Consider the following 13,404-nt stretch of genomic DNA (forward strand, 5'->3'; position numbering starts at 1 on the left):
TTTTGAAAATATATTTATTTTTCATGGATATTTTATTTATGCTAAAATAATGAGTCTATTATCAATAACTTAAAATGAAGTAATAAAATTTTAATTCTCAGCTTTAATTTCTAATATGACAAATATCAATAGAATATAACTCATATAAACAAAAGCTTGTCAGGGGCCTCCATAACTTTTTAGTGTAGCAAGGTTTAGGGAATGCTGTACCAAAACAATCTGTCTCCCTCGAGAGGAAACAAAGTAGGTAACTTAACACAATCAAGGCCTAAAAGAAAGCCTTAATAAATAGAAGATGTCCAAACAGAATTATAGGTAGAAGTCTCACCATCTTCAATACTGAAAACCTCCAATCAAACTTCAAGCCTCTTGCCAGAATAAAATCTTTATAAAACTGAAATTTTGATTACCCTGAAAACAATACAAAAATCCTTTGATGGTTCCCTAAAGCCTCCCTTGAACTAGCATAAAAGAAACTTCCTCCTCTGGCATTAACCTTCTAAAGCTTTCTTGCTCTAATTCGTACTTACTTTGTGCACCCTACTCAAGTTTTATTGCAAATGCCTCGCTAATCTCTGGGTCTTTGTACACAGACATTGCTCCCTCTACCCAGAAGTCCTGACTGGGCTAACTCACTTGTCCTTCAATATTCAACTGATAAAAATCAATTATACATGAAGGCTTCTTACTAGTAATAGCCACCCCTAACACCTACTCTGAGCCTAGGCTAGGAAGAGAACCCTCCTAATGTACTTCCATAATAACCTGTATACTAGTCATCCCTTTATCCAGGCACTGTGCTAGACAAAAAGACAAAGCAACGAATGAAAGCTCTTTGAGAGCTTATATTGCTTAATGGGGAAGAAAGAAATTTAACATGTAAACTAATAAATTTTCAAGATAACTGCAAGTTGTGATGAGTCAAGGATAAGGGGGGAGTGGGGAGGGCAGAACTCTGAAGCAGCAACATGTCAGCAGGGACCTCAAGGATGATAGTGGGTTTGTTCTGCTAGGAAAGAATATTCCAGGCACAAAGAACAGCCAGTGGAGAGTCCAAGAAGGAGAAAGGGGCTTCATATATTTGAGAAGTAGAAGTCAGGTTACTATAGCTTGAGAAGATTAGGATTAGAGAGAGAGTGTGTGTTAAAAGACTCAGTAAGAGAGGCAGGCAGGAGTGAGATCACTGTAGTACCTTCATAAATCATGGTAAGTTTCAATTTTATTTTAAAAACACAGAGTAAGCATTGAAATATTTTAAGCAGCATTTTGGCATGATGTATATTAAGATTACACTCGTGTCTGGGAGAAGAATAGATAATAGGAGAACAAGAGTGTAAATGGGGAGACTAATCAGAGGCAAGAAAAGACAGTGGCTTAGATTACACAGGTAAAAGTGGAAATAGAGAGATAATGAGGATTTACACTGAGGTAAATCAACAGAATTTACTCATACATCGGATGTGAGGTTGAAGAAGACAGGAGAAGCAAGATAAGTTTCATTTCTAGGTTGTTTACTTAAACAACTGAACGGGTAGCAGTAACTTTCACTGAGATGGTAAAGACTGGAAGAAGAGGAAGCTATGGAGAGAAGAAATTGAGAGTTCTGAGACATATTACATCTGAATGTATACTGAACATCAAAGAAAAAATATCAAGTAGACAGTTGCCTTTACAAATCTGGAGCTCAGAAAGAGAGGGTGGGGATGAAGATAATGGTTTATAGTCATCAGTATGTAGACGGAACACAAAACCTTGGAACTGGGTAAGATTACTGCAGGAAAGATCACAGATTCATGCCTCTCAATAGTGATGATAATGTTTCCTAGCAAATATTTTAGAAATTGGGAAAGGGATTTAGTGGACAGGAGTCAAGGTTCTCCTGCAATATGTACAGAGTCCTACATAACTCAGATTTTTCTGGCAATCTCCCAACTTTCTGCTTGATGTATTAATATGGGTGATCAGCATAAAATGACCAAACAATGCAGATTTGAGCTGCCTGAGGAAACAATTACTTTTATCTAGTTTATATACTGGGTCACAGGTTAAGGTTTTATTTGGAAATGACTTCTGAGCAAAAACATATGAAAATCACAATGGGTGATTTTTTTAAAATTTTTTTAAATATTTTTATTTATTTCTAGGATAGAGAGAGACAGCGTGAGCAGGGGAGGGTCAGAGAGAGAGGGAGACACAGACTCTGAAACAGGCTCCAGGCTCTGAGCTGGCAGTCAGCACAGAGCCCGACGCGGAGCTCGAACCCACGAACCGCGAGATCATGACCTAAGTGAAAGTCAGACGCTTAACCAACTAAGCCATCCAGGTGCCCCCACAATGGGTGATTTTAAAGTTCCTCCCACTCGAATGGACTTTGATTCAACTAATTTGGCCCTGGTAACATAAAGTTTATTGGTGCAATGCAATTTAACCCAGCCTTGCTCTATCATGCACAACAGAAAATTTTCTTTTGCTAGATTATTCTGCCATTGGAAGACAGAAAATACAAACTGAAGAAAAAAGAGACCAAGAACTACCAAAAATTCTTAAATATGTGTATCCCAGGGAGTTTCATATCATTGGGGTCTAAATTTCTCCAATTCTTTGAGGATTTCCAAGAAAATATTAAGTAAGCATTTAGAATTGCTGTCTTTTTTATCTGTTCTCATAGCAGAACAAATATAGCTGAATAGTTTCAAAATCTCAAGGGAACAGAGTAGAAAAGCCCACACAAATCTGACTGCCTCCACGTGAAACACAGAGCAAGGAGAGGGGTAAGGAGCAGTAAACCGAATAGCAGAAAAGAATACAATCAACAATGGAAAACTTATTTGACCTCCAAAGTTACTGACACCACAACATCCTATTTTACCCCCTTTTACCCTTTTCTATCTGCTACTTTGTCCCCCCACCTACATTTTTCCCCATTTCATTTATTCATAATCCCAGGGAGGAAAATTCAAGACCAGAATGTATAAAGATGAAGCATGGCACAGAAATCTAAAAGCTCTAAAATCAAAACAGTATGCCATTGCCTTGTTTATCCTAATCCGCAATTTCCTTTAAAGAGCATGAAGGAAAGGGAGAATACTTACCAGCTGTAAGCTCCGCATAACCAGTGAATATCCTATGTTCTTTCTTTACTCCAGTTAAGAGTTTATTGAGAGCCTATGCCTTTCATGATACAGATAATAAAGAATCAAAGAATCTTCAAGTTAGATGAGATCATAATATAACTTCCATTAAAAAAAAAAGACTCTAAAGCTTAAAAATATTGTGTTAAATGTTAATTCAAATGTCATATTGAAACAGTTTTCGGCAAGACTAGTAGTAAGATCCAGATTTCTCAACTTCTGGTACAATTATCTTTCTAATATACCAGGCTGCTCCCCTGTTTTTTTTTCCTGTGCAGTAGAAACAATACGAGTCAAAAAGCTTTAAAAAAAAAAAAAGTGTATTAGTCTCTCCTGAGTATAGAATTCTGATTACATGAAACAAAACATGGAAACTAGATCTGTCACACAGTCCCCCAAAGATTGGTGGCTTGATAGTTTTATGTCCCCTGTCAAACTGTGTCTCCAAAGGGGCTGGAACCATAGCATAGGAATTGCCCTGCGGTGCCACAGACCGCATCCCACACCTCTAAAAACTAAAGCCAAGGAAAACAGGCACAGTAAGCGGCATTCTCCTTTGCTGGTTATCATAGTTTTGCGAGCCTCCTATTAACAAGCCATATAAGTAGGTCTTTCAGTGATCTAATAATCTCCTGCAAGTCCAGTTCATGTTTCCATACTTTCCAATCGCTACAAATGTGTGTGTCTTGGTGTACACTGAACTTCTTATATAAAAATAATCTTTCTTAAAATAAAGACCCATTTACATTCCAGAATACCCACTAACTAGGACACCCACCCTCAGCCCTGAGAAAGGTTTCAGTTTGGCAACTATTTGATCGGCAGAAAAGGAAATTGTCAGCTCAGACTGTTTGTAAACAGTCTGCTTTCCCGCTGAGCAGTCGAGAAAGAAAGAACAAAGAAAAAAAACAAGAAAACGGTGCTGGTTGTCTGTAAGATCAGAGGGTGAGGCTGGGGCAAAACAAAAGGTGAATAAACAATACTGCCTTACCTCTTTTTTCTTTCAGGAGAGAAACAATGCTAATTGCCAAAAGTAAAATTTGCTCCCAAATATGAAGGGGTAAGGGAAAATGTAGCAACCATTTTCTTCATTATCATTAAAAAAATATTAATTTTGCCATATTAGTTATCAGACTGGGGCTATAAAGACGGATATGACGTGCTTCTCGCTCCTTAACTACCCTTCCATCCCATTTTCTAGCCCCTTTCCATGAGAAGGGAAATCTGTCCAGAGTTTAGTCTCCAAAACACTTGTACATATCAACTAAATGAACATCTCCCACTTACTGGGATAAAGGAAAAAGTGAGAACCTTAGAGGCAGCGGTGAGAGTGAAATATTCAAGCAATAAAGGTAAATTTGGAAAACAACTTATCAGAAAAATTCCCCTTTAGCTCTTTCTGATCATAAAAGCACTGGTTCCAAACCTTTTCTTCAACACTTTAAAACTTTTCTTGCGCTCCCTCCTTTCCATGTTTACCGTTGCTACCAACACCTGGTGTGTTATCACTTAATACCTAAATTTTATGCCAATGATCTACTACCTACTTCTCTCCTATCTAACCTATTCTTGACGCTTTCATCAAGCTTATAAATCTTCACTGGTTTTGCAGTGTGTCCTCTACTCTGTTCTAAGCTCCTTTACCTTTTTAGGCTTCTTTCTATTATTTTCAATTAAAACCATTCAAAAACAGAAAAACATATTGAAAATATTCTTCAAACCTAACTGATCTTGTTTCCTCCATTTGCTTAGTCATTCTTACCCTGAGTGTTTGCTTATGCTGTTCCCTGAGACAGAATGCTTCACCAATCTTTTCCACTTAATCATTTACTGCTTTATAATGTTATTCAACTTTACATGCACTCATCTCCTCCTCAGCTCCTTCCTAAGAGGACTATTTTATATTTCTTTTATCTTTCCTAAAGGACTTGGCTACCATTAGACATAACAGGCATTCTAATCTTTATAAAACAAAATTGCACCAAGCATCTTGAATCCTTATCAAATTTCTTTCTAAGAAAGCCACTTATGTCCCATACCTTCTCCCACTATAAAAATTGAATCCAATCAACAATTTAAAAACATTTTCTTGCAGTTGCTGTGTGAAACAAAACAAGATAATGATACTCGGAACAGAAGGGCTTGGTCATCCTTCACCTCTGGCTGTGATACTTAAGAATTTATTAATATAAATGTCATCATTTTGGTGCTCCTCAAACATTATCAAAAAGAAGATTTATATCATTTTTGGAGATCAAAATATCTTCTTAAGTCAACAATGCCACAGAATGCTTCCCTCAAGGATGGCATCCATAAAATAAGTGACTTTCCACAAAAACCCATTCTTCAAGACAATTATATGGCACTGACCTTAAAAAGAATAAGCTCAAAAGAGTTTTCTAGTGTTTATGAAGCTGACCTTTTCTTTTCATTTGAGCACTTAGTTAAATTCTAATGTCTGGACTAGAAACATTAAAGTTCATGTTAACAACAACAAAAAACGGAAAATAATCAACTTTATACTTTAATTATTCAATTTATTCTAATTTAATTATTTAATTTGCAACAAAATGGATGGAGCTAGAGTATTATGCTAAGTGAAGTAAGTCAAAGACAAATACCATATGATTTCACTCACATGTGGATTTAAGAAACAAAACAAACGAGCAAAGAAATAGAGACAAACCAAGAAACTGACTCTTAACTACAGAGAACAAATTGATGGTTACCAGAGGGGAGGTAGGTAAGGAGATGGGGGAATATAGGATGCGTATTAAAGAGTACACTTATCATAATGAAAAAATTTTAAAAAAATAAAATGATAAAAAATCAGCCATGGAAACAACCATTTTTAGAAAAAAACAATCTCCTCCATATCAAAAGTTTAAAAGTTTTAACAGATGTGGACTAGCCAACATAACTACTGGGAAAATATAGGCCAGGAGTAGAGATGACAAAAACAAAAAGAAAATGTGCCCTGGTGCTGACATGCATAAACCAGTTTCTAAATATATCCAGAATCCAACCACATTTTAGGATCTACCATTTCAACTCTGGTCTAAACCCCTATCATCTGTCCACCTGGATTACTGCATTAGATTCTTAACTGTTTTTCTTCTGTACTTACCTACCTACGATTTATTCTCCATAGAGCAGAGTGAATTTATTAAAACAGAAGTGATTTACATTACTCCTTTTAACTCCCCGATGACTTTGCATCTCACTACAAGTTAAATTTCTTACAATGACCCGCAAAGCCCTCTCAGATTTCTAGTAGGAATCCTTCTGAGCATCACAATGATTAGGGACAGGTATTGGTGTTTAGTGGGTACTACCAGTTTCAAACATTCCATGGAACATGGAATGTGAATTATGTGAATTTTGTTCTTTAAATATACTCTGAATTTTCCAGAATGCATCTTCCATGTTAATTATGGGAAGCTTGCACTTTGGTGTAGAACTCTACACCAAGTATTATTCACTATATCCCCAAATCCCATCATCATTAGCAACACATTTCATGGCTTTAGAGTCACTAATACAACACATTTGTGTAAGTCCTAATTTACAGCTCTCAAAGTCTGAGCAACTCTATATAATGGCTTGTCATTTTAGACTTGTCATACCAAAGCATTCATACAATGAAATACGCAAATTATATTACTTTCACCTAATGTCTTCTTTATAAGGAAGTTGGCAACACTGTATTATTTTCTTTTTAAAATAAAGTGCTTAAAAGCTTCTATTATCTACACTTTGTTTCAGGAGAAAAAGGGGTTATTACAATACATTTTTTATAAAGAAGAGTGTTGTACTTTATGAAGTTAAACATCACAGCCTTGTATCATCCGCACCTATTCCCAACCTGTTACACCAGTCTGACCTCAACTCCTGCTATTCTGCCCCTCATTCACTACATCTACACTGGCCTTCACAGTTATTTCTTAAAAAACTTTACGCAGCTTCAGGCACAGGGCCTTAGTATTTATTTGCTGCTCCTTATGACTGAAGAATGTTCTTCCCCCAGGCATCAACATTACTCACTCACTCCCTCAGATCCATCATCTTTTTGTCTGAATATCTTCTGAGTCTTTTTCTGACCACCCAGTTTAAACCTGAATGCCCCTCCAACAGCTTCCTAACCTCTTTCCCCCGACTTTAATTTACTCCACAGTACAAATCACCATCTCTTGTGATTATCTATTGCCAAGTGACCCGGCACTCTAAACCTCAGATGTTTTGCTTAAAACAAACATCTACTGCTATCTTTCATGATTCTGTGGGTTGCTTAGGCTCATCTGGGTGGTTCTTGCTCAGGGTGTCTCATGTGGTTACAGCCAAATGGCTGCTGGGACTGAAGTCATCTGAAGGCTCAAATGGGCTAGACATCCAAGATGGTTTCTTCGACCACAAGTCTGGTACCTTAGCTGGGAGGGCTCAAACAGCTGGGTGTTGGCCAGGAATCTTTGTCTTTAGCTTTTCCACATGACTAGTGTGGGCTAGCTCAAAGCATGACGGTCTTGTGGCAGTGAGACTTCTCATACAGATGCTGGCTTCCCCTAGAGCTAACATTCCAAAAGACCAAAGGCGGAAACTAGGTTTTGGCCTAGCCAAGGAAGCTTCATTTCTATCTTGCTTTACTGGTTACACAGAAACAGCTCAAATGAACTGTAGGAGGTGACAAGAGAAGGGTTTTAACACTGGGAAGCAGAGTACACTAGGGAGTTGTCTTTTGAGACAGTTACTACAATACCTAATAACCATTTATTTTACTTATTGTGCTTCTCTTTCCACAATTCTGTATGTTCTTGAGGAAAAAAACATGTGTACTTTTTCACCACCATATTCCCAGCACATATGTACTCAATATTTGTTGAGAAAAGAATTAACTGCTGCATTAAATAAGTGATATACATCACCCTATATTTACCTTATATGTTTATTTCTCACTATGGGCCTCTCCCTTCTCCAAACTCCTACCAATTTAACTTTCTGGAAAGGGACCTGTTTATAAGCAGAAAGTGAAAGATACAATTATGAGCAAAAATCAAAGGCAGAAATATCAAAAAGGGTCATCAACTGCCTACTCTGCCCTGTGGACATTGCTGATCACACTGACACCAAACCTCTCCCCGTCAGAAAGTTCTAGCAGACTCACCAAACAAAATGTGACCTATATTTGACATTTAATAATTCTGTACAAATTATTCTGTAAGAAAGATTTGAGGACCATCTCATTTATTTTTTTTTTTAAGTTTTTTTTTATTTTTAAGAAATCTCTACATCCAATGTGGGGCTTATACTCACAATCCCCAAATCTCACAATCACAATCTCACCTCAAGCAAGAGTCACATATCCCACTGAACTAGTCAGGTGCTCCTCTGCTCATTTTAATTTAAAAAACAATTTTTAATAAAAATTCACAACATGACACAATATGAAGCTGTGCTTACTAGTACACAACAGGAAAAAAAAAACACAAAAAACGGAACTAGCAAGTGAATTCTCCTAGCTGGTAGAGGCAAAGAGCTATAGGTATAGAGGAGAAAAGGATGCTTACCATAATCACCTAACTTTTTAAGCCTGTTTCTACATTTGATGTCATATACTTAAGAGCTTCTCCAGAAGCAGTAGCTTTTAATATTAACTGTACCTGGTAAGCTTGAAAAATTTCCCACGGCAGATTACATCTCAAGCCAATTAATTTGAATTTCTGGGGGCAGAGCCCAGGCATTCATACTTTTTACTATTTTTAGGTGAATTAAACTTACAGTCAAGATTGAGAATCACTGCCTTAAATTCTCTCCTTTACCCCTATTAGTCTCTTCTAAACAAGTAGCATGAAAAAAAGGGTAAAAGATTTTAATTTTTTTCAAAAGAAGGAAAAGAAGGGAGGATTTTTTTAAAGAAAAAAAAGGGACATAGGCACAAAGAAAGATGTTTTAAAAAACTCCAAAATGAGGGGCGCCTGGGTGGCTTTGTCGGTTAAGCGTCCGACTTTCGCTTGGGTCATTATCTCGCGGTTCGTGGGTTCGAGCCCCACGTTGGGCTCTGTGCTGACTGCCAGCTCAGAGCCTGGAGCCTGTTTCAGTCTGACTCTCTCTCTGACCCTCCCCTGCTCACGCTGTCTCTCTCTCTCTCTCTCCTAGAAATAAATAAAACATTAAAAAAAATAAATAAATAAAATAAAATAAAATAAAAAACTCCAAAATGCATCAGCAATCACAATAAACATTAGTGGACTAAAACAGGAAAAGGGCAAAGACTAAGTGATTTCATGTTTTTAAAATTTTTTTAAATGTTTTATTTATTTTTGAGAGAAAGACAGCGTGAGCAGGAGACGGTCAGAGAGAGAGGGAGATACAGAATCCAAAGCAGGCTCCAGACTCCGAGCTAGCAGAGCCTGATGTGGGGCTCGAACCCACAAACCATGAGATCATGACCTGAGCTGAAGTTGGACGCCTAACCAACTGAACCACCCAGGCGCCCCCTAATGTTTTTAAAAATCTAAACTCTATGCTATTTCGAAGATTACACTTTAAACATAAGACCAAATGAAAAAAAAAAAGGTTAACAGTAAAAGGATGAGTGACAGTAAAAACCATGCCAAATTCTGATCAAAACCAAGTTGGTCCGGTTAAGTCAATATCAAACAAAATAGACAATAAGGCAAAAAACAGTGCTAGAATGAAAGAGACCCACTACAAAACTATACATTGATTTTAAATATGTATATACCCAATACAAAACTGGTTCTAAATTAGATATATCAAATAACATAGCCTAAAAAACACATAAAGCAAAAACTATGAGAATAAATGGAAACAATACCAGAGGATTTTAACATACCAGTAAATGGCAGATAAAGTACACTAAATATCAAGAAACATATTACATAACCACAAATACAAAAATCTTGTTCTAAAACATATATATTGAACACTGTATCCAATAAATGAAAAATATACTTTACAAAGATAAACAAAACATTTAATACTACAAAAAATATAAAGTGCCTAGGAATAAATATAAAAAGGTATTCACAATCTTTATAAAGAAAATGATTAAATTTTATTGAAAAGGATTTAAAATAGAGGGATATACCATGTCCAGGGATACCATACCTGGATATGGTATGGGAATTTGATGCCATTAAGATACCAGTTTTTCCAAAGTGATCTAAAGAATCAGTATTATTCCAAGTAAAAGCCAAATAGAGTTCTTCAGAGTCTGTCAACATGATTGGTTTCTATGGAAGAGAAAAAGATCCAGAATAGCCAAGAAACTCCTAAAAAATGGTAAAAGGATTTGTCTTACTACATGTTAAGATTTCTCAAATAGCTACAGCAATTGAGAGAGTGAGGTATTGGCATAGGAATATTCTGATAAACCACTGAATATAACATACAGGAACACACACATAAATGGAAACTTGATTTATGAGAGTTGGCAACTGTGATCACAGGAAGAGAAATGAACTATTCCATAAACAGTACTGAAATTGTTATCTATTTTAAAAAACTGGGACCCTTACATCACATTCAAAACTCAATTCCAGGTAGATTAAAGACATATATGTATAATGCACATACTATACAATTTTTAGGAGACAATAAAACATTTCTTTAAAAAAATTTTTTTAAATGTTTATTTTTGAGAGAGACAGTGCGAGTGGGGGAGGGTCAGAGAAAGAGGGAGACACAGAATCTGAAGCAGGTTCCAGGCTCCAAGCTGTCATCACAGAGCCTGACACAGGTGCTCGAACTCACAAATTGAGAGATCATGACCTGAGCCAAAGTCAGATGCTTAGCTGACTGAGCCACCAGGGCACCCCAATAAAAGATTTCTTAAACAAGATACCAAAGCACAAACCAGAAAGGAAATGACTGAAGCTTGACTAAATTCAAATTAAGAACTGTCTATCAAAAGACACCTATAGTATCTTAGAGAAAAGGGAAGGCAAAAACTGAGATAAAATATCTACAGCAATATACTCAACAAAGGGTAAATATTATCCGTAACATAAAACAACTGATATGAAAAGACAACACAATAGAAAATATTATAGAAAAAGAAATGAGTGGCCAATAACCATAAGAAAACATTCCCAATCTCAATATTTACCAGAGAAAATGACATCAAAATCCCATTTTATATCCATGAGATTGGTAAAATTTTAGAAGACTAAAAATATCAGGTGTGGGCAAGGAGATGTGGAACAGCACACCCTACTGGTGGGAGTTTGAATACATTCTTCTCTTTGGGTAAAAATCTGGATTTATGTAGCAAAACTGAAGGTATAAACATGCATTTTCACTATTTCATAAATATTCTTGAAGGCATATTGGAAACACCCAGAGAGTCTTAAAAAAAATACTAATGCTTAAATCTTATTTCCCAGAGATTTGGATTGAATTGGAACATAACACAGATGGAGGAATAAAACAACACACCAACAACAAAAAAACCAACTCATCAAAGAATCATAGTATGATTCCATTTGTATGAAACTGAAAACCATGCAAAAAGAAAACAATATTTTTCCTACAAGCACACCCATTTGGTAAAATTATTTTTTTATTTATTAATTTTTAAAGTTTATTTATTTTGAGAGAGAGAAACTACATGAGCAAGGGGGAAGCTGAGAGAGAGAGAGAGAGAGAATGAATCTCAAGCAGGCTCCAGTTATCAGTGCCCAACGTGGGGCTTAATCTCACTAACTGTGAGATCATGACCTGAGCTGAAATCAAGAGTCAGATGCTTATCCCACTGGGCCAGCCAGGCACCCCTAAAACTATTTTAATGTTTATTTTTGAGAGAGAGAGAGAGAGAGAGAACATGAAAGAGTGGGGGAGGGGCAGAAAAAGGGGGAGATAGAGGATCTGAAGTGGGCTTAGCACTGACAGCAGGGAGCCCAATGTGGGGCTTTAACTCACAAACCATGAGATGGTAACCTGAGCCAAAGCAGATGCTTAACTGACTGAACCACCCAGGCACCCCTAAAACTTTTTTTTTTTAAGCACAGGAAAATAAACATAAAACTGGCACAGTAGGAAAACAGAGGGAAATGGAATGGAGAAAGCACAAAGTAAGGGATCAAAGACATTAATAATGTTCTATTTCTTAAGATTAGTAGTGGGTAGAGGTATATGCTTTACACTGTCTACATAGCTTGCATTATTTTATATCTACATATTTAATAAAATGAATTAAGAATTACAATAGGTTACTTATACAAAAAAGAACAGTACTTAAAGTTCTTGTCAACAGCAGGGTATCAATAAATGTTATTCTCTTTCCCCAAGGAAAATAAAAGGTTGTCTGGGAAGAGTGGCCAAAAAGAAAAGGCAAGGATACTTTATTTTAGTGTGGTGCTCAGCCTTTAACAGCAGTCTGCTACCTCATGAAGAATCTTTAACCGCAGAGCCTTAAAATTTTGTTATCTTTCTCAAAAGCCAACTTCAGGAGTCAATGTGATGTGTACAAACAGCATTTCCTTTATAGGCAAACAGTTCTTGTTTAAACTACAACTCTGTCCCTTAAGTGTGTGACCTCTGGTAAGTTGCTTTTGTTTTTTTTCAATCTGAGCCTGGGGTCCTCATGTAAAAAAGAATGATAACTTACTCAACAAATATTTATGGAGCACCTACCATGTGCCAGAGAATGTGCCAGGTATGATACAATAATGTACAAGACACACATGGTTTCTGCTCTCCCAAAGCAAACTAATTCCTCCTTCAAAGGGTTGCTGAAAAGATTATATAATATAAAGGACCTTGACATGGTGCCTGAAATACTTTGTATACTTTGAATACTTTGTATTCAATAAATGTTATTTCTCTTTCTTTTTCTGCTTGGATTACTTAAAGCTAATAAAATGGGATTAGTCCTTTTAAAAAGCCTGTCTAGTGGTCTAACATTACAAAAAACACCAATGAAATAACATATATACGGTCAAGTAATACAAAAGTATTAGCTGACTGAACATACTGTACAAACATTAGATGTTATTAGTCTATCATCAGGTTAAAATCCTGGCAACTGAATCAAAGTAAAACTATTTTAAAATTATGAACCCAAGCATAATTGGATTCAGATTTCACAGTGTTTTTACATTCTTAATGATTTCACTTAAAATCCTTGTAATATCTGCAATTTTCTTTTAATATGTCTGGCTTTCAAAGTCACATTATTTTGGTGGCATTTATTATTTTGGATTTTGTTTTTCCCATTTAAAAATGTCTTGCAAATTCATTTGCTGAGAAGCAAAAC

The 13,404-nt window shown here is 36.2% G+C and overlaps 1 protein-coding gene across 8 annotated transcripts in view; it reads right to left on the minus strand.

Annotated features, from left to right (window-relative positions):
* The window catches only part of NARS2 (asparaginyl-tRNA synthetase 2, mitochondrial), a 130,167-nt gene that overhangs the window by 95,887 nt on the left and 20,876 nt on the right, over nt 1-13,404 (minus strand). The window contains exon 1 of one of the 8 annotated variants that reach the window (XM_077767560.1): nt 6,263-6,343. The exons of 6 other annotated variants lie outside the window; for them this stretch is intronic. The gene's annotated coding sequence lies outside the window, so the exon portion shown is untranslated. Of the gene's footprint in view, nt 1-6,258; nt 6,344-13,404 lie in introns of those variants that run through there. One more of the 8 variants, XM_077767559.1, reaches the window with a different exon arrangement.

Source organism: Crocuta crocuta, unplaced genomic scaffold (genome assembly GCF_008692635.1).
Source record: "Crocuta crocuta isolate KB4526 unplaced genomic scaffold, BGI_CrCroc_1.0 scaffold561, whole genome shotgun sequence".
Lineage (NCBI taxonomy): Eukaryota > Metazoa > Chordata > Mammalia > Carnivora > Hyaenidae > Crocuta > Crocuta crocuta.